The sequence below is a fragment of the Eptatretus burgeri genome, chromosome 15 (assembly GCF_056783735.1).
Source record: "Eptatretus burgeri isolate ZD-2024b chromosome 15, Ebu_testis_v1, whole genome shotgun sequence".
Classification (NCBI taxonomy): Eukaryota; Metazoa; Chordata; class Myxini; order Myxiniformes; family Myxinidae; genus Eptatretus; species Eptatretus burgeri.
The window spans coordinates 66,403,578-66,430,376 of NC_140975.1; the positions used below are offsets into that span (position 1 = coordinate 66,403,578).

At 45.8% G+C, this 26,799-nt stretch overlaps 1 pseudogene across 1 annotated transcript in view; it reads left to right on the forward strand.

Moving 5' to 3' along the window:
• Nucleotides 1–26,514, forward strand: part of LOC147012382 (ataxin-3-like) — a 69,612-nt pseudogene extending 43,098 nt beyond the window's left edge. Inside the window, exons 6-11 of the transcript XR_015051592.1 lie at nucleotides 8,742–8,829; nucleotides 9,429–9,558; nucleotides 11,118–11,263; nucleotides 22,967–23,091; nucleotides 23,703–23,774; nucleotides 25,575–26,514. The product of XR_015051592.1 is annotated as an ataxin-3-like (transcript). The remainder of the gene's footprint in view (nucleotides 1–8,741; nucleotides 8,830–9,428; nucleotides 9,559–11,117; nucleotides 11,264–22,966; nucleotides 23,092–23,702; nucleotides 23,775–25,574) is intronic.
• The last annotated feature ends 285 nt before the right edge of the window (nucleotides 26,515–26,799 follow it).

Below are 26,799 nucleotides of genomic sequence, written 5' to 3' on the forward strand. Positions count from 1 at the left end.
AAATACCAAAACAAAGAGACGGAATTACAAAACGAGTTGAGGATGGTGAGAGAAGAAAGAACGACAGCAGAGAATGAAACGTGAAGGAACCACACTGTACAGATCGAACAGCTGGAAGCGAAGGCCAGATTAAAGAATGAGGAACAAGAAAGAGTACTGAAAGAACAAGGAATGAGACAGGAGAAAGAAATCAGTCAATTGAAGGAAACAACGAGATTGCAGGATGAGGAACAAGAAAGACAGTGGAATAGAAAACACAAAGAACAAGGAATGAGACAGGAGCAAGAAATCAGCCAATTGAAGGAAACGACGAGATTGCAGATTGAGGAACAAGAATGACAGTGGAATAGAAAACACAAAGAACAAGGAATGAGACAGGAGAAAGAAATCAATCAATTGAAGGAAACAACGAGATTGCAGGATAAGGAACAAGAAAGACAGTGGAATAAAAAAACACAAAGAACAAGGAATAAGACAGGAGAAAGAAATCAGCCAATTGAAGGAAACGACGAGATTGCAGAAAGAGGAACAAGAAAGACAGTGGAATAAAAAACACAAAGAACAAGGAATAAGACAGGAGAAAGAAATCAGTCAATTGAAGGAAACGAGATTGCAGGATAAGGAACAAGAAAGACAGTGGAATAGAAAACACAAAGAACAAGGAATGAGACAGGAGAAGGAAATCGGCCAATTGAAGGAAATAACGAGATTAAAGAATGAGGAACAAGAAAGACAGGGAATAAAAAACAAAAAGAGTATGAATTTGAAACTGAACGACAAAAGGAAAAAAATAGGCTGGAGTACGAGGAGAAAGTGAAGGAGCAAGGAATGAAGCAGGGAGGAGAAATCAGTCAATTGAAGGAAACAACGAGATTGGAAAAGGAAGAATGAGAGGAACAGTGGAATAGAAAACAAAAAGAACATGAATTTGAGGTTGACCAATTGAAAGAAAAGGCGAGGCTGGAGTGCGAGGAGATAGACAAAGAACAACGATACGAATGAAACAGGAAAAAGAACTAAGCCAGTTGAAAGAAACTTGAGATTGGAGAGGGAAGAGCGGGAGGAACAGTGGGAGAGAAAAAACAAACTGTACAAGTTTGAAATTGACCAACTCGAGGAAAAAGTAGAATTGGCGCCCACAGAGATTGAAAAACTCCGGAAAGAGAAAGAACAACTCAAAAAGTTCCGAGAGGAGGAACGACTCAAAAGGAGCCAGGAAGTAGAACAACGCATTAAGGTGGGACGTGTGATATCACCACAAGGAGCAATGTTGGTGGTGCAGGACTTGATCGACGCCACTCGTCAGATGAAGGAACAATTGGGACCAACCCGAATAAAGGAGACACAAATAAAAATGGAGAAGAGGGAAGCAACAGAGACAAAGAAGGAAGTAGAAGTATTGCCAGAGACAGGGGAGATAGACCGAGTCAAGAATGAATTAAATAAAACAGAGAAAATAGAGACTAAGATCCAGGAAGAAACTAATATACATGAGGGGACTGAGTTGGCAGAGACACGGGAGATAGAGGGTGAATTAGATGGGGTTAAGGACGAGCACACACACATTGAGGTAGTGGAGGACAATGGGGGCGAGCTGGCGGACTGTTTCGTGACCCGGTGCGAGCAGCGAGATAGCCTCCTTCGGGAACGGAGGGAGACACTATTCTCCCTTGAAGCTGATCACGACCAGGTTGGTTCGGTCGTGTCAAGCGAGTTAGAGGGGGCGAGTACTGTGGACGGGTGCATGCGTGGCTTGGGGGGTATGGAGACCCCGGGACCCCTAGTGGTGGCACGAATCCCCAGTGTGGCTGCGAGAGTGGTCCCGGTGTGTGTGGTGTCGAAGTGTGTGTTCACAAGTGTGGTAAAATGCGTGTTTCCCAGCACGCCGTGCGTGAGTGAAGGGGTGTGTGTGACAGAGGCCCCGGGTATGAGTGGAAGGCCGTGTGTGAGTGGAACCACGTGTGCGAGGGAAATGGCATGCGTGCGTGAACGGCCGAGTGTGAGAGGGACCGTGTGTGTGAGAGAGCCGTATGCAAGGGAGATGACTGTCGGCATGCGGGAGCACGCAGCCGCGTCTCCGAGTGTGAGTGTCATGGAATGGTGTGTGAGAGTCGTGACACATGGGAGTGCGTGTGTTGAATGGAGACGATGAAGGTGACAGATAAGGGACAGAGGCCGGGTAGCGGCCATAGCTGGATTGGGGACCGCGCCGGGTTTACCCAGCGGCGAGCGCGAGGTCCGTGCTGTGGTACGCACGAGGCCGTCACGTGCGTGGCTGCGGGAGTGAAACCCGGTCCGTAAACGCCCACGGTGGATGTTGCCGATCCCGCGACAGACAGAAGCTAGGCTGAGACAATGGATTTGGACCAGACGGGTTCTCCAGGTGGGCGTGTGTGTGTGAAGCGCCGTGTGGCCTGTGCGGTGTGTTCTGTTCGCAGAGCGCACGGCGCAGGTTACGGACGGGCAGAGCACATGTGCTCGCGTGGGGAGCCCCTCAAAAGCGAGGTTTGCTTTGAATGCGTAGGGTGACGTCATGGCCGCACGTGTGGTTGGGATCCGGCAGGAGGGTGAATCCCTGCCGGATGGTACCGTCCGAGACGGAACAAGGTGCGCGAAGCGCGAACGGCCGCTATGACGTCACGCCAAAGGTGCGCAGGTTGCGAGTTGCCACACTGGTGCTGCGCACTGCGCAAAAGGCTTGTAATGGAAGGTAATCGTACATGCAGACGCAGTTTGGGTGCCATTATTAACTTTGTGTCAACTGGATCTTATAGATCACGTATTACAGGATCTCCATATGTCGTTTCCTGTTCAATGACAATTATTTATTAAATTTAGCTTTGTTCACATATCCTAGTCTGATGATTACAACTAACGGTGTGCAAGAAACAAAAGGCTCGTAACGAGAGGTAATTGTATACGTGGACGCAAACAATGACTCATCTCAGCTCAAAAATGGCGATTGGCCGAAATTAATGACCGCGATAACAGAATCAGAACACAATAGGTTGCCTGCGATTGGAAGAAAGCCACGATAGTGGAACCCATGATATTGGAGGGTTTACTGTACACCGCCCCCATGCCAAATAAATAAACAACATATTGTTACGAATTTTGGCCCGTCCGGCGTGCGATCGGCCACGTAACTCGAATCGCGACGCGTCGCCCACCGGAATGGACAATTCAGTCGTGACCCTCCTGGAACTACTGCCAGGAGCCAGTCACGGGTGGGGTTTTAACCTCACCACGATCGTGCCAATTGCCCACCCGCGCAGGATAGGGTTGCTCGCCAAATTCGACCAACCTAAGTACCTGCGCGAGTGGTCGACCGGGCGATCGTACCTCGCCGCAGGTCGACTTCAGACACGAACCGCTTAAGCGGCTCGTTCCGTGCTGCAGGGATAACCGAGCGGAGTTATCATCGACCTCGACGGTTCAGATTATTTACCGCGTGTTTTAAACCCACTATCAATCCCTTACGTGATGCAAGATGGAACTTTCAACAAAGGAGAGGACGAAGCGAAACGGGAAACAGTTCAACAAGCAAGCACCTTTATTTCACACATACAACACACGCACGTAAGGCAGTAATGCAATGTGCAGCAAAAGCAAAATCCAACAAAAGCAAAAGCACTACTACCGACTATAATTATTTACAACACTCAAACAATTATACTTGTTGGGACTCGGCGCCACATCATTCATTCAAAATAAACAGGAAAGACCTCCCCATAGGCAGGGAGGTAGACGGGGTCCGTGGACCAAATGTGCGCGGAACCTGGAGTAGCGGCCAGGTCCACGAGACCGATAAGGTCTTACCCGCGTCATCGTGACGCGATGGCGGGCAAGCCGCAATATCAGCGCAGCTGCGCCCGACTCCATGCCCCTGGCGTGGTCGGTGAGCCCTCTCTGGCGTGCTCCGCGCAAGCACGGTTGGGTCAGCATCATGGTTAAGGTGGGGAATGAACGGGGCCACCGTCACTATCTCAGCGCGGATGGGGGGGGGGAATTGTTGATGCTCAGGGTCGAGCGAGGGGAATGGCTGGCTGGCTTGGTCGCTTGTGAAAGCGAAGGTGGCTCGATTCCAGCGACGAGATGACACCAACGATGAGACGAGCCCAGCGACGAGACGACACCAACCATGGGAAAAGCGACCCCCACACTACAACAACGAGTTCCACACAGACTCGCGTCTTTTATAGACTGGGGGAGGAGTCTGTATGCAGATTTTAGGATCAAAACTCGATTGGAGGCAGGGCCACGCCACCCTCTGTTCAGCCATTGGTGTGGCAAAAAGGGGCGTGAGCCTCTTTTGATCCGAATTCCTTCCTGGGAGGAATTCACATCTATCGCGCTTGGAGGCGGGGCCACACCGCCCGACGCTCGCCCATTGGACGGAGGGAAAGGGGCGTGAACCTCCCCTGATCCGAATTTCTTTCCCGTAAGGAATCCACATTCATCGCGCTTGGAGGCGGGGCCACACCGCCCGACCCTCGCCCATTGGACGGAGGAAAAGGGGCGTGAACCTCCCCTGATCCAAATTTCTCTCCCGTAAGGAATCCATTGCACTCGCGGCTTGCTGCGTTCGGCAGCAATCACCGAACGGCTTCGGACAGTACGACGTTCGGTGTTGACTGGTGGAAGGAGAAAGGCAAAGGTGGTGGGCGGTTTGCTGCGGTGGTTTGTTGGTTGGCGGGCTTCGTTTGGGAATGGTGGTGAAGCGATGTTTGCGGGATGGAGTTGTGGAGATAAAGAGGCGAAGGTGGTGGTGTTTCAGTTGTTGGCGGCTTAATGGTCCAAAATAACGATAGAGAAAGAAAAAATGGCCAACTCAAAGCGTCGCAGCCCGGATGAATCACACATATTCCCTCTAAACAACAGGTGTGGGCTAACTACTCATGAACTTATCGATATATCTCAACTGTGGACCCTTTATGGTGTATTGCGAATTTCCACAGCCGTACCAATATCCTCCGGCACACGACATTGCTGGGGCGCCTTCGGCACTCGGCGATGCCGGTGTGCAGCACATGGAGACAGAATTGGGAGGGAACGGCATACAATAATTGATTAATTACATAATTAAAATAAATAAATGATGATCGTAAAATAATTAATTTCTTACTCAATTGACATTGCATCATAAACCACCACTGGTTCATTGCAATGTGTAATTTTTGAAAATTAATTAATTCAGTTATTAAGAGCAAAATTACATGATTGATTCATTCATCAATAAATCAAAAATACCGTTTATAGCCAAATCACTTGGTCACTGTCATGTCCAAACATCAGCTTCCTTGCTGAAAAGGTGCCTGAGATATTGCCCAGATGGGAAAGAAAATAAATAAGTAATTAATAAATCGATAATAATCAATTCATTAATTGATGACTCAATAAAAGTAAAATATATTAAAATACCGTTTTTGCGAAAGCACTTGTTCACTATTGTGTTCAAATTTCAGCTTCCTAGCTCAAAGGATGGCTGAGATATCGCCCAGACAAATAACCAAACAAAAAAATTAATGGAGTGAAAACTGCATACTCCCTTTCGGCGCGTGTCATCGCCACATGCCAAATAGGGTTAGGGGAACCAACTGTAGAATTTATCAACTTTTTTGCCTTAACTTGTAAAAATGGAAAACACTGAAAATTGTACTTACTTTTGATGATAATGATGATGATGGAGGGCGTTGGAGATTATTGAGATGATGTCGACGTCCCTGGCTTGGGGTCGTCAGTATCATCAGAGTTTGTGAATAAGGAGGTGATCTTTGTCTGCTTTGCCTTGTTCTGCATGTCCTTGTAGACCTCCGTATGAGGTGCCATAACAGCGTCCATCTCGCACTTCAATTTCACGCATCTCCATGGAGACTAGGGAAAACCTCTCAAGATATGTGCCTCATTCTGCTTTATTCCAAGTGTTGTCTCTCACGCTCCTCAACTTTATCTTATTTCCCCGTCCTCGTTTCAAAACAAACAAAGAAATATTTTTCGCTCGAAAAAAATCATGAACTCATTCTGGCTTTTATATCCTTCCTTGATTCATTCTTTATTTATTCCTTACTCATTACCTCCCAATTGAACCAGCATTCCTCATAATTGAATTAATTTGCTTCTTACTTTAAAAGCTTGTAATAACATTTATTTTATGTTTAATTTGCCTCATTTCACTTAAACTCCACATGGTCTTCTTCTTCATAACTATTTACTGTCACAAACACCCCACAATGTAATTAAAAGAATAGCGAAAGCTAAATGTTATCTCTCATGATAACAAACTGAATCACGCGACATCAAATGATATCAAACTAAATCACGCAATATGATGTGATAACAGTACGTGCGGAACGATATCGAAAGGGAAACTGAGTCTGAGATGGAGATGCGGGGTTGTGTGTTCCTCCACACCAGACCGCAATAGAGCAAGGGACCCATGCTGCAATCGGCACATTTTACCACAATTCAACCACGATGGTGAAACCCGTGTTCGGGGCGGGCCTGCTGTACAATAAACATGCCATTTTGAACTGGCCCATTTCGCATTCCCATCTGAACCTGTGACTCACGGTGTTGGAAACCCGGATTCAAATCCCATTCAAATCCCACTCTGTATATTTGTAAATTCTTTGGTAATGTCCCTGTAAATCGCACTAATGTCTGCTAACGTTTTTGTCCACAAGCTCCTCCAAGAGAGCCTTGGATCACTGGAAACAAACTATTTTTTACAACAAACAAAGAAACACAAAATGAGCTCCCAGGAACATGGGAAATATTATTGCAGGAAGTACAGGAAAAGTAATAGGAAAGCAAATTTTTGAAATGTCATGCTGGTTGACCCAACATGCCATGCAATGTTGACCTTATCCCCCTACATTTCCCTCAACTTCAGGCCAACGGTTGTTACAAACGATTTGCTATATTTTATTGTTGTACATGTTTCTGATGCAAAATATTCCGGTTTGTCATCATTAGATTGGCCATTTCTATTTGGAAACTGTCTGTGTAGACCGTGGAATACGAATCGAGTATCCCGTACTTGAATGCCTTCATTAGTAAAATCAATCATTCAAGTTGGTCCCGTGATCCGAGCAATTATTTATCACTTGGAAAATCGAAGATTCGCAAGTAAATTCGTTACCTGAATATGTCTGTCTGTCTGTCAGTCGCCTACAGGTTGCAATTCTACACCGATCTTCACAAAACTTAACTAATTGCTGGAGTTCGTCAAAAGCTCAAAGCCTATTGTTTTTAAGTCAAAGGTCACGATCACAGCAAGGTCATGTTTCCTGAAATACTTTTTGAGAGAACTTGGCACAGTCATTGTTGAGACTTGCGGTTTGCGTAGCTAAATTTTACTTGACCGGCACTTTAAAATCGGTGGTTGGCCGATAAATTCTGGTCAGCCATTAAAAAATGAATAGCAACGATTAAACTGGAGTGGAACTCGGTAGAGCGCATACCTCCGCCAGGCTGAACGATTCACGTTTTGCGTGCCACTGATGGGCCGGATCTGCATCGAAGATCGAATCGGCTTGTTCTTGTCATCGAACTCATCCACCAAGTTTTATCATAGCTCATCCACAACGTTTTGAAATATCGTGTTATCTGTCGTTTCTGGGCCCATCTTTCAATTATGAAGAATCACTTTTAAAATTAAAAAAAACCCTCATAGCCATATCTGGATCCGGATCGTCACCAAAATCGAATTTGTCCTTGTCACGCACCTAACTTGTTAACCAAGTATCATCTGAATCTGTACATAACTTTTTGAGATATCCTGCTCACAGGCAGATGTACAGACAGATAGACAGACAGGGGTGAAAACAAAACTTCTGTCCACCTTTGGTAGAAGAGGTAACAACAGCTCGTCAGTCAAAAAATATGGAGCTCGATGTCAAATTTCTAAAGTCAAAATTTTTTCGTACGATTGACTTGAAATTTGAACATGATTTGCATATTGTGACACTGAATTGGTTCACCAAGTATCGGAACAATCGGTTTCGCCATTTTGATATGTCATCGGTTTCCATGACAACAATTTCACCCCATTATAATAAAATGGGCTTCTTGTGAATTTGATATTCTCAAACCTCAGGAATTTTTCAAGGTACGAAATTGAAACTTACGCAGCTTATCTGTATGCATGTGTAGCATATGTGTAAATTTAGTCAACGGTCATGGTCTATACCTTCCGAAACATGTAAAACGCCTATTATGCTGCAATTAGAAAATGTATCGGCCAAATTTGTCATGCACAACATTCCGTCATGTAAAACACTTGATCGGTCAAATTTTCGAAATTGCCAAATTGCTGTTTCCATGGCAACTATTTAAAAAAAAAAATGTTTATTTAGACTTCGCAAGTATTGTGCTCTGCACATCTTTCTTGTTAATTTTGTTTATTTGCTTTTTATCGACTTGCTAACAATGAGGAGCATGAAATTTGATTATTTATGTTTTTGCCGACAGAACATGATAGTTATTTTGTAAAATGCGAATCGCGCCGTAAGCTCTGCGTTGCATGCCGAATCAAAACGACAAATGATCTGATATGTTGTTTCGTCAGATCATAGTTGAGCTTAAATATCCGCGATGCAGTTCATCCGTGACGATGTCATAATGGTGAGGGTTTTATTACCTTAACTATTTGGACTAATTCCACGAGCAAGCTCATTATGTTTGTGCACACTTGAGACGTGACAACACGACGTCGTCGTGGCGATTCCTGTGTCTTGCAGTGGTTTAACCTCAATTCCCTCCTGATGGGACCGGAGCTCATCTCAGACACCTATCTCTCCCTTTTCCTCACCCAGTTAAAGCAGGAAGGTGAGTTTGGCTTTTTGCTTTTTCCTGTTTGTTGTTTTTTTTTTTTTTGTCTCAATGCTGAGGAATTCCTTTTCTTTATTTGCACATTTTACAGGCTTCACATTGGTGGAAGTGAGAGCCATTTATTTGAGGATAAACACACCATTGTTTGTCCACCTGTTACTGCAAAGATTCCCCGTAAATGCTCGTGAATCGGGAGCTCTTTGATTTGGAATGCCGTGTCACCTCTCGAGCTGATTTATATCGGCTTGCCGTTTGACCAGACAGATTGACTGACTGTGGGAGAGAATGATCTCGTGGCTTTCGGATTATGAGGCACGCTTCGAAACTGTCATCACCGGATTAGTTTTCAGTGAATATGTTTTTTTTCCAGCTAGTGAGACCCATCACAGTTGTAAAATTGATTTAGTTAAATACTAAAGCTTGACACTAGGGGTCCCTAAAGCTGTTTAATAGATTTTGTTCTGGTGTGCTTCTGTTGCAGTCACAACCTATGCTATTTGTATGTATTCAACCAACTCTTTTGTGACTCTCCCCCCCGCCACTATTTCCACATCAATCAAATGCTGGTGTGTGTGTGTGTGCGCACGTGTGTACAGGTTACTCTATATTTGCCGTGTGTGGAATTTTTCCCGACTGCGAAGCTGACCAGCTGCTGCGTCTCATGCCTGCCATGCAGGTAGAACGCCCACGCCTGTTGGGTGAAAGTTCACACACTGGGGCCCAAAGGTAAACCCCACTACAATTCAGCCGTGACACGCATCTACAAACTTTCCATTCTTCTCCCTCTCATACCCGTTACCTCATGATGTCGGGACCCCAGGTGTAAATCTCATTCATATCCAGTATCGATCTGTTATGTCTTTCTTTCCTAATGGCCCCTGTAATTGGTTTAATAAGTACATTTGTCTCCTCGAATATCGTCCTGCATGTAATTTATCTACAAGCCAATTAATAAGCCTCCATCATTGTAAGGAAAGTTGATTACTCAGCTGCTTGGCCTTTAACAGCAAGTGACTTTTAACAAGCCCCGACTTGGCCCTCCACCTACACGTTACTCTGCTTTACTTGTTTGTGTTTTTCCATCCCACACCTCTTCTTTCCACTTTTGTGGTCACACCTTCCTTTCACTTATCCCTGTGACCCATACTCCCCCACCTTTGCTTTTACCACTTCTTTAACCTCCAAAAATCATTTCTCCCTCTCCTCTTCTCTTGTTTGTTATGTTCCCTCACTGTCATCCTTCGTTGTCTTTTTACCCTTATGCCTCCTCACTCTTCCATGAGCCTAGGTCTTGGATAATTAAATAAATCGACACACCACCATCGTCATTTTTCATTTTACAGCATTTCAAATCAAAATCGACTTTGTGCTTCATCAGAGATGATGTTATCGGCTTATACTTGATATTGGAGGGTCCTGTGTCGGATGTCCGTATGATGAGCGAGCGGCCCTTAGCACAAGGTGTGTGCACGTTGTATCACAGATGAACCGGGATTGAAATGGTGCAGATATGACTTGGCTTTTGAAAAGAGTGAAAATAAGAATTTGGTGAAACGGCCCACAAAATGAGGCCTGCGATCCTTGGTGTGAATGAAGTGTGTTGATGCTGACGCGTGGTATGCTTTGGCCACTCGTTTCACTGGCGCTGTTTCAGTAAGTGTGAATCCCGCCCGGCATGATTGAAGGTGCCCTGCGTGGCGTCCCCGAGCTTCTTTGTGGAATCGTATTGAAATCATTATTTCTCAAAATCGTTATGAGTCTGTCTACAAATGATGTAGTCAAAACAAGGAACTTGAACCCTGGAGGAGGCCATTGGGCCCATCAAAGCCTGCGCTAGTATTGCCAGCTTATGGGGGTTTTTTTGTCCATACTCTACCCTTTTAAATACTGAGAATCATGCAAGGAAGCAGCTTGCTTATACCTTAAAAAAAAGTCCTTGATATGACTCGGCCGGGGTATGAAATCCCGACCTCTCGCACTTAGAGCAGACACTCTAACCATTACACCACTGAGTCTGGTCTCGTCATTCAGTGTACTCATCGTAAGTCACTTTTTGTAGGGTACACATGTTATTACTTTATTGTTATTCAACACACAAAAAGTGTTAATGCCTCCATTAACTCAGATATATTTATCTAAGCTCTCTAATTACAGGTGTTCTCCTTGATCCCAAGGTATAATGATACAAAAGTACTGTACTCGTAAAACCACACGGCTTTTTGCTTTTATTCATAATTGGAGGATCGTAACAGTTCAGTTTGGGTTGTGCCATTTCTGCCCAACAGCGGGAGCACTGGTATGCTGGAAATCCAAGGAGAAAGTGCAGAGGAGCGTGAACAGGTGCGCCATGCATTGGAGTTGAGTGAGCAGCAGGTTAGGGATGAAGAAGAAGCAGCAGATTTGCGACGTGCCATCCAGCTAAGCATGCAGGGTGAGTTAACGTATCCTTTGTGGAGACACCTTGGCCTCATAAGTCTGGAGGCTCACCTGTCATGGTAATGCCAAAAATGTGTCTGATTGCTTCATGCCTGTTCTTTGAATGACGTTGAATCAGGTCTAAAGTGAATTGGTATGAGCAAGCATTTATTCTCTCGAAGATTTTGGATTTAAGGACCTGAACTTTTTAACCTCTTGTCTCTGGAATTCCCTGTTGGTGTTCCCATCTGAATCCCTGGCTCATGATGCAGGGAAACCAGGTTCAAATCCCACAAACCATGTGTCTGTCTGTTCATTGTCTACTGATGCCATTGTAATTCATGTAAAAGTACATCACTGTGCAAAAGTTTGGGTTATTGCAATGATATTAATATTTTTTGGTAAATTCATCAACTTATCAGTGATAAGTCATGTGTTTTTTTATTGTAAATTAACAGCCTTTAAAGATGCGTGTTAAACAAACTGCTGAAGTAAATAACAAGAACAGTGTCATTTTTTCATGTCGGTCAATACTTTGTGTGTCCTCCTTCTTGAGCCGTCTTGAGTGCCATCACTCTTTGACACATGCTTCCTGTATACTAGCGAAGCACTCTTCCAGGAACATTGGACCAAATATCATTTCGTACATTCCACAGTTCTGTAAGGTTAGTTGGGTTCCTCTTGTTCTTTTCTGTTTCCAGGTAATCTCATATGACCTCAATAGGACCCATAGCCGGACTCTGGGGTGGCCATTCTAACACTTGGAGCACATCAGCTGTTACCTTTTTCTCCCAATACTGTTTTACTACATTGGAAGTGTGTTTTGGATCATTACGTTGTTGGAAAATGAATCCTCTTCCAGTTGAATGATTCAACACGGAACTGCTCGATGCTGCAGTATCTGCTTGTAATTCTCTTTTGTTAGCGTCCCATTGATTTTTTTTTTTTAAAACAAGTTTTCCTGTACCGCAAGCTGAGATACTGTTGTGGAGCCAAGTTTCGGTGGCGAGCACAACCGCTAGGTGGAGCAGTAGAGTCGGCTCCACCGAACACCCGGAATTTATAGGTCGTCACCCCGGATAACTCCGGAGCCGACGGGTCCCTGATCGGACCGAAGTTCGCCAATAGGTCGACCACGTGGGATAGGGTCAATTGCCAATTTTAATTTACCTAAATACCCACGTCGTCCAAACTACTGGGGGAATTCACCCTCGGTAGGACCTGCGCGATCCGGGCCGTTACCGAGCCATACCCCGAGCGGAGAGTACTAGAATCCTGCCGAGCTTATTGCACGATTTTGGCAGCAATGAGGCCTCCTAGTTCCCATTCGCAGCGCGACAAACCAATGGTAGAAAGGACAATGACGAGCTGGGACATTCAACAATAGGGGAATTTATTAACAATGATAATTGGGGAATGAGGGGAGCACATTAAGGGCAGAGTTATCCGACTAAGCAATGCAAATAATGTACAGCAAAAAGCACTTAACAATTCCACATATCAGACGGGGCCCATGGACACACACACACAAATACCCAGAATAAATGATGGCCGTGGCCTTTATTGAAGGGTCCCAGCTCGAGGGAAGACGAGCTAGAAACCACAGCTATCTTGGACCTTCCCGCCTCGTGCGGCCCTTGACGATCCGGCTCAGCGGGACTTGAACCTGCAACTCGATGCCGCTGCAAGCACCGGGTACGGAGGGCAGCGTCAGGCTCCGGCACGCGACGAGACCAGAAGCCAGCGACAAGACGAGACCAGAAGCGAGATGACCCGCCGTCCCGTCCTCTCTCTCTCTCTCTCTCTCTCTCTCTCTCTCTCTCTCTCTCTCTCTCTCTCTCTCTCTCTCTCTCTCTCTCTCTCTCTCTCTCTCTCTCTGTCTCTCTCTCTCTCTCTCTCTCTCTCTCTCTCTCTCTCTCTCTCTCTCTCTCTCTCTCTCTCTCTCTCTCTCTCTCTCTCTCTCTCTCTCTCTCTCTCTCTCTCTCTCTCTCTCTCTCTCTCTCTCTCTCTCTCTCTCTCTCTCTCTCTCTCTCTCTCTCTCTCTCTCTCTCTCCAAGGGCGGGGGGGAAAGTGTCTCACCTCTCCGCACCCCTCATTCGCCAGGGGAAATCGGTCGTCTCGCCATGATTGGTCGGGGGGCGTCTCGATCCCCCGTCCCCCGAAGAGGCTCTGCTTCTCTTGGAGCTCGCTCTGTGCCCATTGGCTGAAAAATGACTCGTACCTTTATTTGGCACCAGGCCAGAAGGAAACGCTTTGTGAGCGAGTGGAGCGTGGACAATGCCGCGAGCAGAGTGTCAGGATGGAGCGAAGGTGTTGTTGTAGTTGTAGTTGGTGATGTAAAAATGTAAAAGAAAACCCTGACTCTCAAAATAACTCCACAGCGCATGAACATTTAATTCCCATTCGACTAGGGATGGGACCCGAACTCGAAACACGTACTTACTGATATAACTGATCTATAAGGACTCTGTCTGTTGTGTGCGATAGGTTCCAGATTCGCAACAACACAACCCCAGACAGTCACAGAGCCTCCCCCGTGTTTAACAGTAAGCTGCAAACATTGCATGTCGTAATGTTCTCCACGTCTTCGGCGTATGAACTGGACTCTCTAAGATCCAAAATTTTCAAACTTCGATTCATCAAACCAAAGTACCGAATTCCATTGGTGTCGCCAAGTCTTGGTGTTTCATTGCAAATTTCAGTCTTCTCACCTTATACTGTGGTCTCAACAGGGGTTTCTTTGCTCCAACTCTGCCATGGAGATCTGCTGCAATCAGCCTTCTGTGCACAGTGCTGGATGACATGTTAATGTTCAGGCCTTCTCTGCTCTCATTTTATTTGTCAGTTGCTGACTTGGTTTTCTTCGATCATGTAAGCTGAGCAACCTCAAGTGCCTGTCCTGCCCTGAGGAGGTTCCTCTGGGTCTTCATAGCCATTTATTGTCTTGTACTGTGCCAGTTTCTTTCAGGCATTGCAAAGTGTACCTCACACTATTGTCGATCTTCAGCTTCTTTGCTATTTTATTCATCATGTGCCCTTCTTCTCGCAGAGTTTTGATCTTCGCACGCTGTTCTGTTCAAAGTTGCTTCCTTGGTGTCATTTGAACCCACCCATCGACTTTCAAGCAAGGAAACAGACTGATAAAAATGAATTTGACTGACAACTTTTATTGTGGTTTATTGTAATTCACATTCATGTAACTGATGTTGATTACTTCAATAATTTATTATTATTTACTGTACAAAATTTCGCAAAGTGTTTCCTGCATATTTTATTTGTGGTAAGTGGATATTACGAGCACATAATTATATAATACTAGCAAAGGAACCCAGCGTTGCCAGTCAGTGCCGGGTCCTCCTCCCACTCCTTCCCCTCCCTCATCCCACCCTCCCCCTCCTCCTCCCACCCCTTCCCTCCAGACTCCCACCCAACCCCTTCTTCCTCCTCCCACCCATCCCCTTCTTCCTCCTCCCACGCAACCCCTTCTTCCTCCTCCATGCAACCCCTTCTTCCTCCTCCCACCCAACCCCTTCTTCCTCCTCCCACCCAACCCCTTCTTCCTCCTCCCACCCAACCCCTTCTTCCTCCTCCCACCCAACCCCTTCTTCCTCCTCCCACCCAACCCCTTCTTCCTCCTCCCACCCAACCCCTTCTTCCTCCTCCCACCCAACCCCTTCTTCCTCCTCCCCCCCAACCCCTTCTTCCTCCTGCCACCCCACCCCTTCTTCCTCCTCCCACCCAACCCCTTCTTCCTCCTCCCACCCAACCCCTTCTTCCTCCTGCCACCCAACCCCTTCTTCCTCCTCCCACCCAACCCCTTCTTCCTCCTCCCACCCAACCCCTTCTTCCTCCTCCCACCCAACCCCTTCTTCCTCTTCCCACCCAACCCCTTCTTCCTCCTCCCACCCAACCCCTTCTTCCTCCTCCCACCCAACCCCTTCTTCCTCCTCCCACCCAACCCCTTCTTCCTCCTCCCACCCAACCCCTTCTTCCTCCTCCCACCCAACCCCTTCTTCCTCCTCCCACCCAACCCCTTTCTCCTCTTCCCACCCCACCTTTCCCCCTCCCTCTTCCCACCCCACCTTCCCCCTCCCTCTTCCCACCCCACCTTTCCCTCCCTCTTCCCACCCCACCTTTCCCCCTCCCTCTTCCCACCCCACCTTTCCCCCTCCCTCTTCCCACCCCACCTTTCCCCCTCCCTCTTCCCACCCCACCTTTCCCCCTCCCTCTTCCCACCCCACCTTTCCCCCTCCCTCTTCCCACCCCACCTTTCCCCCTCCCTCTTCCCACCCCACCTTTCCCCCTCCCTCCTCCCACCCCACCTTTCCACTCCCTCTGGACTTCCACATCTTCCCCTCCCTCATCCCACTCCTCCCCCTCTCTCTCCTCCCACCTCTCTCCCTCTGGACTTTCACACCTTTCCCTCCCTCCTCCCACCCTTTCCCCTTTTATTAAATTATTTTGCACTTTTTTGCCAGTGAATTAACACTGTAACGTAGCGCAGGTGACTTAACTGTGTACGTAATACCTCGTCGTTCACTTCACCTTACCACGTCACTCACTCGGCATTGCCCCGTCGTAAAAAGATGTGTGTGACAACCGTGGGGACCCACACCGCAGATCTCTCTCAAAATAACACCCGTCGCTTCAATGACTGAGGAGGGATCTTCTTTTTCAGAGCCATGAGGCTCTATATATGCCACGTGCCCAGACATAACAGTGGTGAACGAAGGAGCCTTTACGTAATCCATAATATCCATAATACTGTACATGGATTCCTGCTCTCTTTTAAAAATCTCAGAACTGCCCTGCCGAGTCGGGAATGCTTCTGATTCAAATGGCCGAAAATGTTCGGCAGAACCATCACACCGATTCTCACCTCTTTCATACTTTGAAATAGACTCGATCTGGGTCTGTCATATCGAGGGAATTTTAAAAACAGATGGTTCAAATCTTCATCTTTCTTACAAGGTATCGCAGGTCCAAGTAGAGTGACACTATCCTATGGAGGTATGAATTAAACGACAATGCATTATGAGGGATGACAGCCTTGTTTAAATAAATACACTTGGTTATAAGAATCACTAATTTCTTAAAATTTTCAGAATTCACTCCAGATTTCGACACTTATTTAGTCCGCGAGATCCGATCCTCAAATCCGAAATCACATTTCGATTATATACTTGAATTAATCCATGAGTGGTCATTGTGGTTCCAAGGCAAGGCATTTTTGAGCAGGCCGAACAAAATGGCGGCTTAAGATCCCTGCCATGTGACAGGGTTGACAAAGATGGCATGCCGCCATTTTGGCAAGGCTTTTTTTTTGTGATGAGCACCTAGTTAATTGTCTTCAAAAGGGGTGTTTAAATTTACCCAAACGCCCAGTTTTCACGCATGCACTCCCTTGGAGTTCCCTTAGCATGCATGCATAGTTTTGGGCCGCTAGGTTTCATGGTTTTGGAGGAGACACACACTTTCTCTTTTATTATTATCTATGTATAGCAAAAGGTAACTGGTAACTGTGACATTAAATTAATTTCACAGAAATTTGAATTATTATCTACCTATGTTGCATACTTCTAATTTCCCAATGTTTAATGGGGGAATAGCAGCACAAAAGTGAAAATAACCCAAACATTTACACAGTAATCTTACAGAACTGTGCACTGATATCCACTAATGTTTTTGTCCTGAATGTGATGCGGGTACTGTAGGTACCAAGCTCCTCCACAAGCCTCAGATCGATGTAAACAAAAACAGTGCCTTGTGCTGGGATTTGGAACGTGGTTAAAACGTGATCCATCTTCGGTAAAGCTACAAACGCTCCAGAATCGATGCTTCATGCAGTCATTCGCCTTCTGTCTGTTGGCAGTTTGCAGTGACGAGCTGAATGATCCTTCGTGAGAAAGCTTACGCGGATGCAATTGCCCGAAGGACATTATTGCCTGGAATTCCAAAGGTTGCAAGTCGGGGCAAGGCACCGTGTTCCTGCCCTCACACGGATACTCATAACGTCAATAAAATATCTCGTTGCGAGCTTACAGATCACACCCATGGGGTGAAAGTGCAGCACTGTAGCCGTTTGGATTGCATTTCGAAGTGAATCTTCATGGGTTTAAAGGTCGCGTATCAAAACCAATCGAGAGTGAACCATTTTAATAACCATATGGCGTTCACACCCTTACGTTCTGATTATATTGGATGAAACCCCAGGTGCATGCTTTTATTGCGCCACAGTGGGGCCACACCCAGTGCTATAGGCAATGGTCTTTGCTCAGAATGTTGGCGTGCAGGTTTTTAATAGTTATCGTAGTGGTACTTTGTGTGTCACATTTACATTTTCCATGTCACAGCAAATATGCATTTCATCATTTTATGCTGCTTGAATCGATTTACTAACTTTTTAATTATTTTTTTATGCACAGTCTAGGCTCATGGAAGGGCTACAGCAAAATGGAAAGGGGGGAATGTCAACAGCAGAGTATAAGTGAGATTGAATGTGAATGTGAGAGTGAGGTGAAGGGGAGGGGGAGAAGGATACATGGGGGTGAACAAGCTGCACACAAGGTGAATTAAACAAAGCAAGAAGAAGAAGAGGATGGTGGGGGATGAACAGAAACAGAAAATGAACAAACCAGCTGACAACTAACAAGTGAAAAGGGGTGGGAAAAAATCACAATAACCAAGAAAAAGGGTGAGGAGTTGGGGGGGGTGGGGTAGAAGAGATCATGAGTATGGATGGGGAACAAGACTGAATAGCTGTCTTGAAGCTTTGGAGGGAAGAATGCCACTGAACAGATTGGGGAAGTTCGTTCCACAGGTGAGAAAAAGGAGGAACAAAAGAGTAGAGGTGAGCAGTGAGCCTGGATTTTGGGAGTTTAACAGGAAGACAGGTTACTGTCTGTGCATGCCATGCAGAAACCTGGGAGGGACAGAGCCAGAGGGAAGAGGGTGCAAGACCAAAAAAGGAGGTGGGAGAATACAGAAGGCCACCGATCTGTCTGCAATACAAAAGTAACAGGCCTCGACATTCAGCTTCGTTGTTGGGGATCCCAATGATTTTGATGGCCTTACCTTCCAGGGCATCAAGAAGGGCAAGGTGTAAGGCAGGGGCACCAGCACAAAGGAGAGAGCAGTACTCCATCAAGCCGTGAATGATGGCTTTGTAGGTTGTTAAAAGTACAGATTGGCCAAGGAAAGATCTTGAATGATGACTGATGCCCAGTCAGCGTTTGAGGCCATCTTGAGGCCATCTTTGGAGGCCATCTTGAAAATATGGTCTGCCCAAGAAAAATCATGGCTGATGTTGAGGCCAAAAAGTTTGACTGACTTAGCCTCCTCAAGTGGTTTAGTGAAGGAAGTGGGAGGGCTTGCCAAACGGTCCTTGCAGAGAGAGGGGGTAAGTGTGTGCGATTTGTCAGGGTTGGAAAGACATTTCAAGTGTTGGACCAGGTCCTTTATTTATTATTTTTATTTATTTATTATTTTTTGTATACCTTGTCGAGGCTTGTGTGAGAGCTAACATACAACGCACAGCAAAGGGGGGGGGCATGAGCCAAGAGGGGTGGGAGTTCAAAAGACAAAACAGTGGGGAACAGAGACATTCGGAGATCTGTGGAAGGGAGAGGGATGTGGCGGGGAACATGGGGAATACAAGATGGACACCACAGGGACTTTCAGGAAGGAAAGCAGGGACTTTGAAGGAAGTGGGTTTGGGGTGGATTATCGGGGGTAGAAAAGATCAAGGATTTGGATGGGTGACGATAAGAGGTGGTGGTGAATGGATGTTTTGAAGACCTGGAGGGAAGAATGGGATTGAACAGAGTGAGGGAGTTTATTCCACAGGTGGGAAAAAAAGAGGAATGAAAGAGTGAAGGTGAGCAGTGATTCATGATTTTGGTAGTTTTACCAGAAGGGGGTTGTTGGTAGACCTTGAGCACCCTGCTGAAATATGGTGGGGAGAAATCGCAGACAGAGCAGGGGGTGAGGGGGGGCGAGACCGGAGAGGAGATGGTAGAAGACAGAAAGACCACCGATCAGCCTGGGGTAAGAGAGTGAGAGTCCCAAAGACTCAGCCTCATCACGGGAGATACCAATGATCTAAAATGCCTTGGTTTCCACAGCGTGAAGCCGAGAAAGGTAGGAGGCAGGAGCACCAGCCCAGAGGGGAGAACAGTACTCCATCAGGCTGCGGACGAAAGCTTTGTATGTGGTCAGGAGCTCAGGTGGGCCGAGGAAGGACTTTGCACGACGGAGGATTCCCAATCGGCGACTGGCTTTGGAGGCGAGGTTGGAAATGTGGCTTTTCCAGGAAATATCATGGCAGATAGTGAGACCCAGAAGCTTGAAAGAATTGACTTCTTCCAGAGGATTGTTGAGAAAGTAGATGGGGGGAGGGAGGGGGGGTTATAAACGGTCCTTTCAGAGAGACATTGTGAGAGTGTGAGATCTGTCTGGATTGAAAGACATGTTCCACGTGTTGGACCAGTTTGTGATTTTACCCAGATCTGCAGTGAGCGAAGAAGCTGCTACTTGCCGGTCTGAGGGATGACAGATGGTACGGCAGAGGGTGTAGTCATCAGCAAAGAGATAGAGGATTTTCCAGAGTTGTAAAGATCATTGATGAAAACCAGAAAAAGAACAGGGCCCCTAACGCTGCCTTGAACAGGGCCAAGAAGCTCCTGATTCTCTCAAGGTCCGCGGAGAGGGAAGAGGCTGTTGTCTAAAGGATGAGAATTGATTTGGCAGAGGGTAAAGTCATCAGCAGAGAGACAGGCAGGATTTTCTAGGGAATCAAAGATTATTGATAAAGATGTGGAGCAAGACTGGGCCCAAGACACTGCCTTGGAGCACTCGAGCCTTGACATGGAGAGGGGATGAGAGGATTCCTTTGAGAGCTAAGAGTTTGGCAACAAGAGTAGACAACGTCATTGACCCAAGAGTGGAGTTGGCCTTGGATGGCATAGGCGGAGATTTTGGAGAGTAATGCAGGATGCCAGACTGTATCAAATGCTCGAGACATGTCCAGAGAGACGGCACCGATCGCATGTCTGAGAATGAGGGCTTCCATCCATTGTTGGAAGAGTAGAAGCTGCTGCTTTGGTTTTTTTTAAATTGGTTGGACTTGTAAGTCACAAAAACAGCTGTTTAAAGGGCGTGACAGAAGATCAAACAAGGGAGATGAAATATATGATGGACTTGGTGCAATAGTGGACGAACCTAAGATTTGAACCTGGATTTCCCAAGATTGGTAATCGTTAAGAAGGTTTTTTAAAATTGTAATTCTGCTGATTGACACGCGTGCTTGAAATGTTTCCCAATAACGCAACCCAACGTGGAGGTCTTGTGCCACGGTGACTTCACCCTGTGCTTCATTTCTCGCACAGATCGACGTGAGAAAACTGCCGTTCCAGTACCTGCGAATTTGGATGGAGATGAAATGTGCATGAGAAGGTAGCTTCATCATGATGGGTGTGATGTGTTTTCTCAGCAAAACGGCTCCCAATCCATTTGCTTTCCCACCGCGGCGTTGAATCGTGATGCCACTGCCACCGCCACCATGTAATTCCGTTTCATTAAAAAAAAAAATATTTGACCTCGGTTTCCTTTCATCGTTGGACTCCAAAAGCTCAAAGAACGATAAAACTATGATTGGGATAACATGCGCAAAAATCTGCAGCAAATCGGCTCTTTGCGTTGCTTGTGCCACCTTCAGGTACACACACTACCTTGTGTCATACTGGGGACGTGCTTCTTAAACACACGGTGATGGTTGAATGTTGAGCACGTATCGTGTTCGATTCCCTTCCAGGCTTTTTCAAAGAAATTGTTATCATTGGAGACCTGATCCAAAACTCAGATGGTGTGTCGAGCTACATTGGATTCCACAAATTTTGTTGATCATTTGTTGTTGAAGATTATTCATTTTTTACATTTTTTAATTTGTGCAAAACAATCATTGCCTGCAAACCATTTCCATATTTTACAACTCCAACGCTGAAAATGAAGTATTTTGTATTTAACTATTAAGAACACGAAGTGTGTGCGTGTGCGTCACATTAAATAATATTTGACTGGAATTGACCATGAACCCTCTTCTCACACCAGCAACACGTGACACTCTAAATGACGGATGAATGCTCACGAGGCCTTTTCATGCGCTGTATGTGCATTTGCAGCGTCTCAGTACTGCTCGTCAGGTACTTTTAACCTGCCATTGATCATGAGAAATCTGCGATTGTAATCGTCTTTTAAACGTAATTTTCAGCATTTCGACGAAAGAGTGGCAATTTTAAAACCAGTGAACCATAATTGTTCTGTCCCTGAACACAAATGGGACTTGTAGAAATATGAGAAATATCCTCGGATGAGACTGAGAGCTGTAGATTTTCTATCATTTCCTGTTCGTACAATTAGCGGCCACCGTGAATATGTAAAAAAAGCAAACACACAAACGCACACAGAGACGCTTCTCCTCTTAGCAATAGATGTAAAAATCTCGTATTTCTCTTGTAGCACCAGAAGCCAACAAACTATATTTATAACAGCCCTCACAGCTCCCACCCACCCACCCTGCTCCCCCTTCTCTTCCGAACATGATTAATAGCAAAGATCATTTTCAACTTATCCTGTACATTCACAGGCTCCACATGTGTCCTCATCGTTGTCCCGAAGAACATAATCTAGAGAAAGTCCATTTGCTGGTAGCGATCCGTTGGAGGGTTTGTGTAACACGCGCTTGTCCACTCGGGCCTTGCACCGTCCCACATGGTCGAGAGTTTGCGGTACGAGCGGTAGCGCGTTTGGCAAGCTGAAAAAGTTCTCAGTCATTCGTTGTGCAGAGGCACAGCGCTTTCTCAGGTACTTTTTCCAAGTTGTTTCAGCTTGCTTCAGAAGCTTTGTGAGCCATTTTAGGTAACGATCCTCATCTCCCACACACTATATTATATACTTTAGCGATTCCCAAATTGCCACCATTTCCTCAGGATTCTGCGCATGCGCGCCAGGTATTCTGGGGTGGATTACATCATTTTGAAAGTTGAGTATTACTGCAAGGTCTCTGATCAAGAGGAAGCACCTGCCATTGCTTACGCCATATGTAGACACATTACACGGTTTACCAGGATTTTAGAAACCGAGGTTACGAGGAGGAGATTTACGAGGATACGAAGCTGAGCCTGTGAAAGAGCCTAACCCTAACCCTAACCCTAACCCACAATAAGCAGTGACTGTTTAGCCGCCGCACTGTGACCCGCATGTCATTCGGCCAAATTCTTTGCAAGGAACCCTTTGGTTTTTGTTGCCTTGATTAAAAGTTGATGTCAAAATTAATTACAAAAAAGTACATTTATAAATTTGAATTTGTCGTGAACATTGGTTCTCATTCGTATCATCATCTGACTGGTAATACTTTATTCATGATTATTTTTTAATAAATGTGTCTCGATGAAGCATTCTTGCAGCTCAGAGCTCTGGATGTCCAGAAGGAAGTGTAAAACGTCCGTTTCCATTGTCTTCCTGACACCCGGAGTAAGGTTTGAGACTCATCCTTGTAATTGAAATTTCAAATTGCTGCAGCACCCAAATTGCGAAAAAACATTTTGTTTTCCTCGACAGTAGGAATGAACAGAGCAGGATGTTCAAAGATTACTTGTATTATATTATTCTATCCTTTAGAGAAAAACTTGCTGCACCATCTTGTTCTTTTCCCTCCCTTCAGTGAATGCAAAAGGCCTAAGGATCCAGAACCAGGAAGCACGGTGCCTTGTGATGGAGAGGTACGCATCCCGTCGGAATCCCAAGCGCTTGAAGACGAAGGTGCAATTTCACGGCCACGCGAGCCAGGTAGTTATTTCGTGCACACGTACGAACGGGTGGCTGTCATTCTGGGCGAGTATTGATTCGGCCAGTCGGGAGTAACAACTCGTAGACCAATGAAAACTGAACCGTTAACTCTTACTTCACTAGAATGAGGTTCAAAGAGGGCACTGGGTTTCCCATTTTTCCCGGGACAGGAATTTGCGTCGACACGTGATGAAGACGAGGGGAAAGTCAAAAACTTTTGCCCTTTTCAAAAAGTCTTGTTGACATGACTTCGATTCCAATGACATGACGAAACACACACACCCACTCCTGGGGAAAATGTGACTGTTTGGAAAGTACATAAGAGAGCAGGGTTAACGTCTTCACGTATGGAGAGGGGGAAACCTTTTAACTGTGCCGGAGCGCACGCGCAACAAGAGCATAATCCTTCAACGATTAAATATTCGTGCAAGGATCACATCACCTTCAAGCTTCCCTTATTCTTCTTCCAATATCGTGCAGAGACCTCCACTCCAAGGAGTATTATCGCACTGAACATAACACTCCTTGGAGATGCCATTGCTTTAATCTTAATATTACTCGGGAAGGATCAATCGCGATTGAAGTAACCCTTGTGTGCGTTTTTCTTTCAGGAGTTTTTACACAGACAACACACGAAAACTCATAGTCGGCATGAGCGCTACTTGAAAACCCAGAGCCAAGAGGTAAATGACCTTTACGATCACAGGTCGACGATCTCTGAGTTTGTGCTTTTCGGCTTCACTGTTGACGCATCCCGTTTCAAATAGTTTCCATCAGTTATTTGGCTGAACTACGTGGCCCTTTGAGATTGTAAAAGAGTCTCTCATCTCAAACGTGTACGGGACAATTGGGGTTTGGATGCATGCACACCACCTGGTGTGGCCCTACTTTGCATGCACACCACCTGGTCATATTATATGTACGTGTCATTGAGGCTTATCCTGTTTCCCTGATCCTGACAACATTGGTACAAAAAGGAAATGATTCATACAATCGGCTCGTACTGCAATCAATCTTCATTCATGACCATCACGATTCGCCTTCTTTCTTTCTTTTTCTTTTTTGTTCTTAAATGACAAGTGTACGAAAGTTGCCTCTCAACAACATGCGTTCACTCGGTTGTGGGCAGAGGTAACTTGTGATGGTGGTAATTTGCTTTTCAAATAAACACTCGGTGAATGTGTATTAGTGTTACCGTATAAAATATGAATAGTGCACTGTATTGGGGTACAGATGTAGTCTGGTGGTGCACTGGACTGGTAGCACAGGTTCTGAGTTCAAATCAGGTTTAAAGGCGGTAGTTTTAAGGATCTGGATTTGAAGCTTCCAGGTTCCGAAGCTCGGGGGGGGGGGGGGTTATCCGAACGCCAATCGGATTGTCAGGAAAAACCCAACTACTCCATTGATGGCCTTCAGGCTTCAACCTCTGACTCGGCCTGTATGGCGTCAAGACTCTAACACAAGGATCCTATCTCTTTAGACGATGACACCTTGATAAGGAATCTGAAAGAAGGGAGAGAAGAGAGGAGCATGCTCGAGCTCGACAAAATCTCTCTCAAACTCTCTCTCTCTCTCTCTTGTAAATACCTTCCAAAACGTGGTTTCGTGTCATATAGGAACAGTAGCGAGAGGAGGGAAACACCAATAGCAGAGTTGAAGGACAAAACAGAGGGAGACTTTGACAAACAATGGGTGTGAGGAGGAAAGAGGGGCAGGATAGGATGCATGGCGTGGACAAGATGGATACAGAAGCAAACTAAAACTGGAAATTTGGAAGGAGGTTGACGGGGATGGGGAGGAGAAGTGGGTTGATGGGGGTTTAAAATATCATGGTTTTGGATAAGGGACGATCTGAGATGGTGGTGAAAAGCCATCTTGAAGATGTGAAGGGAAGAATGAGATTGAAGAGAATGTGGAAGTTGGTTCCACAGGTGGGGGGGGGGGGGAGAGGAACAAATAAGTGAAGTTGTGCAGTGATCCTGCATTTCGGTGGTTTCACCGGAAGGGGGTCGATAGCAGACCATGTGAGCCCTGCAGAAACCTGGGGGAACAAAGCACAGAAAGAGCAGAGGATGCAAGATGAGAAAGGAGGTGGTAGAAGACAGAGAGACTACTGACCTGTCTCTGATTGCGAAGTGATATAGATAGGCCCATTGACTCGACTTAATCACAGGAGATTCCAATGATCTTGAAGGTCTTGGTTTCCATGGCATCAAGCAGAGCAAGGTGTAAGCCAGGGGAGCCAGCCCATGCAGTACTCCATCAATGAAGCAATGGATGTGGAGGCCTTTATGTGGATAGGAGTTTCGGTGTGCCAAGGAAGGACTTTATACGACGGAGGATGCCCAACCGATGATTGACGAAAACTTTCAGGTTTGGGAAAACTGGAGGCTTAACTTAAGGATTTTTCTTGCACGGTCATGTTAACGTGAAATTGTTGCTTGTACACTTGCAATATATGATGTTTGTTGGCATGTGATCAGGTGCCATATGTGGTACGTGGTGCTGCCGATTCATAGCGTGTTGACTGCCATTGTACACTGCACCGGATCAAGCCACCCATGTGGCGGAGTTTTGGAGCCGCAGCTGTCATGCCGTCAGGAGGTTTCGCTCACGGAAGAACTCTCCGGCTGCCCCAACACACCAATATTAGTTTCATTCCACATTTGTAATCGACCATGAGCACCTGTTTTATTACGGAGTGTTTTCATACTCAGGGTTAAGGTAGACATTCGGTTTGAGTTTGTATTTCTTTACTGAGCTGGCTTTATAACTGCTGAAGCAACGATGACACGTTCAGATTATCTGGATTCGTATCTTCTCGTTACTGTGCCAATAAGGTAAAAGATTCCATTCTGGAACCTCCATTCATCAGCAGAGCTATAAAGCCAGCTACCATGCTTACCTTTGCAAGTATGCTGTAAGTTATCTTTATCTGAAATTGCCTTGAATTTTCACGGTCTTGGCCTCGTCCGTGGGCTTGTAACAGATCTCATTATTCCAACACGCACACGACCGTTGAGTATATCCATCTCTGGAAAGACGGAAGCCTCACCTTCTGTCTCAACTCGGTAAGTAGGAAACGAACCGCATTCATTCCTTTTATCAGTGTTGTGTTCACGTCACAAGTTCACATCTGCTTGTATAATGTTTAAGTACAGTGCTGATTTAACAGTGCTGGTTAAACCGCTTTGTTTTTGAACTTGCGCAGGCCTCGATTGCTTACATGGTTGTGCAATTATGTTCTTTACTGTTGTAGTCACATTTGGCACTTCATCATTGCCGTTCACAGATTTGTAGTCGTAACCGTTTGAAAGCTATGTACGTCGTTTTTGGTAAAATTATTACGTGCACAATTTGATGGCCAGCTGTGCTGTGCATGAATGGCATTCTGTTGCATAATAAAGGCTGTGGTAGATCTTTCATCGAGCCTTCGCCGTGCGACCGCATCGCTACGTGTGTATAAGCTAAACATTATTTTGTGGTGACACAAACGCAACGAGGGCCCGTGTTATCATTTCTCTTCTTCGGTCTCTGCGGCTCAGGGAAGTCATATGCACGACTACGAGATTTAGAAAGATGTACGGCATTGACGGAACGTCGAACAAAATATTCCAACTGTCATTAACCTTTTGTCAAGGAGCACCACTTCGGTCGTGTGCATACTAACAAGTGTGAAAATGTTTTCATTGAAACCATGATGTCCCG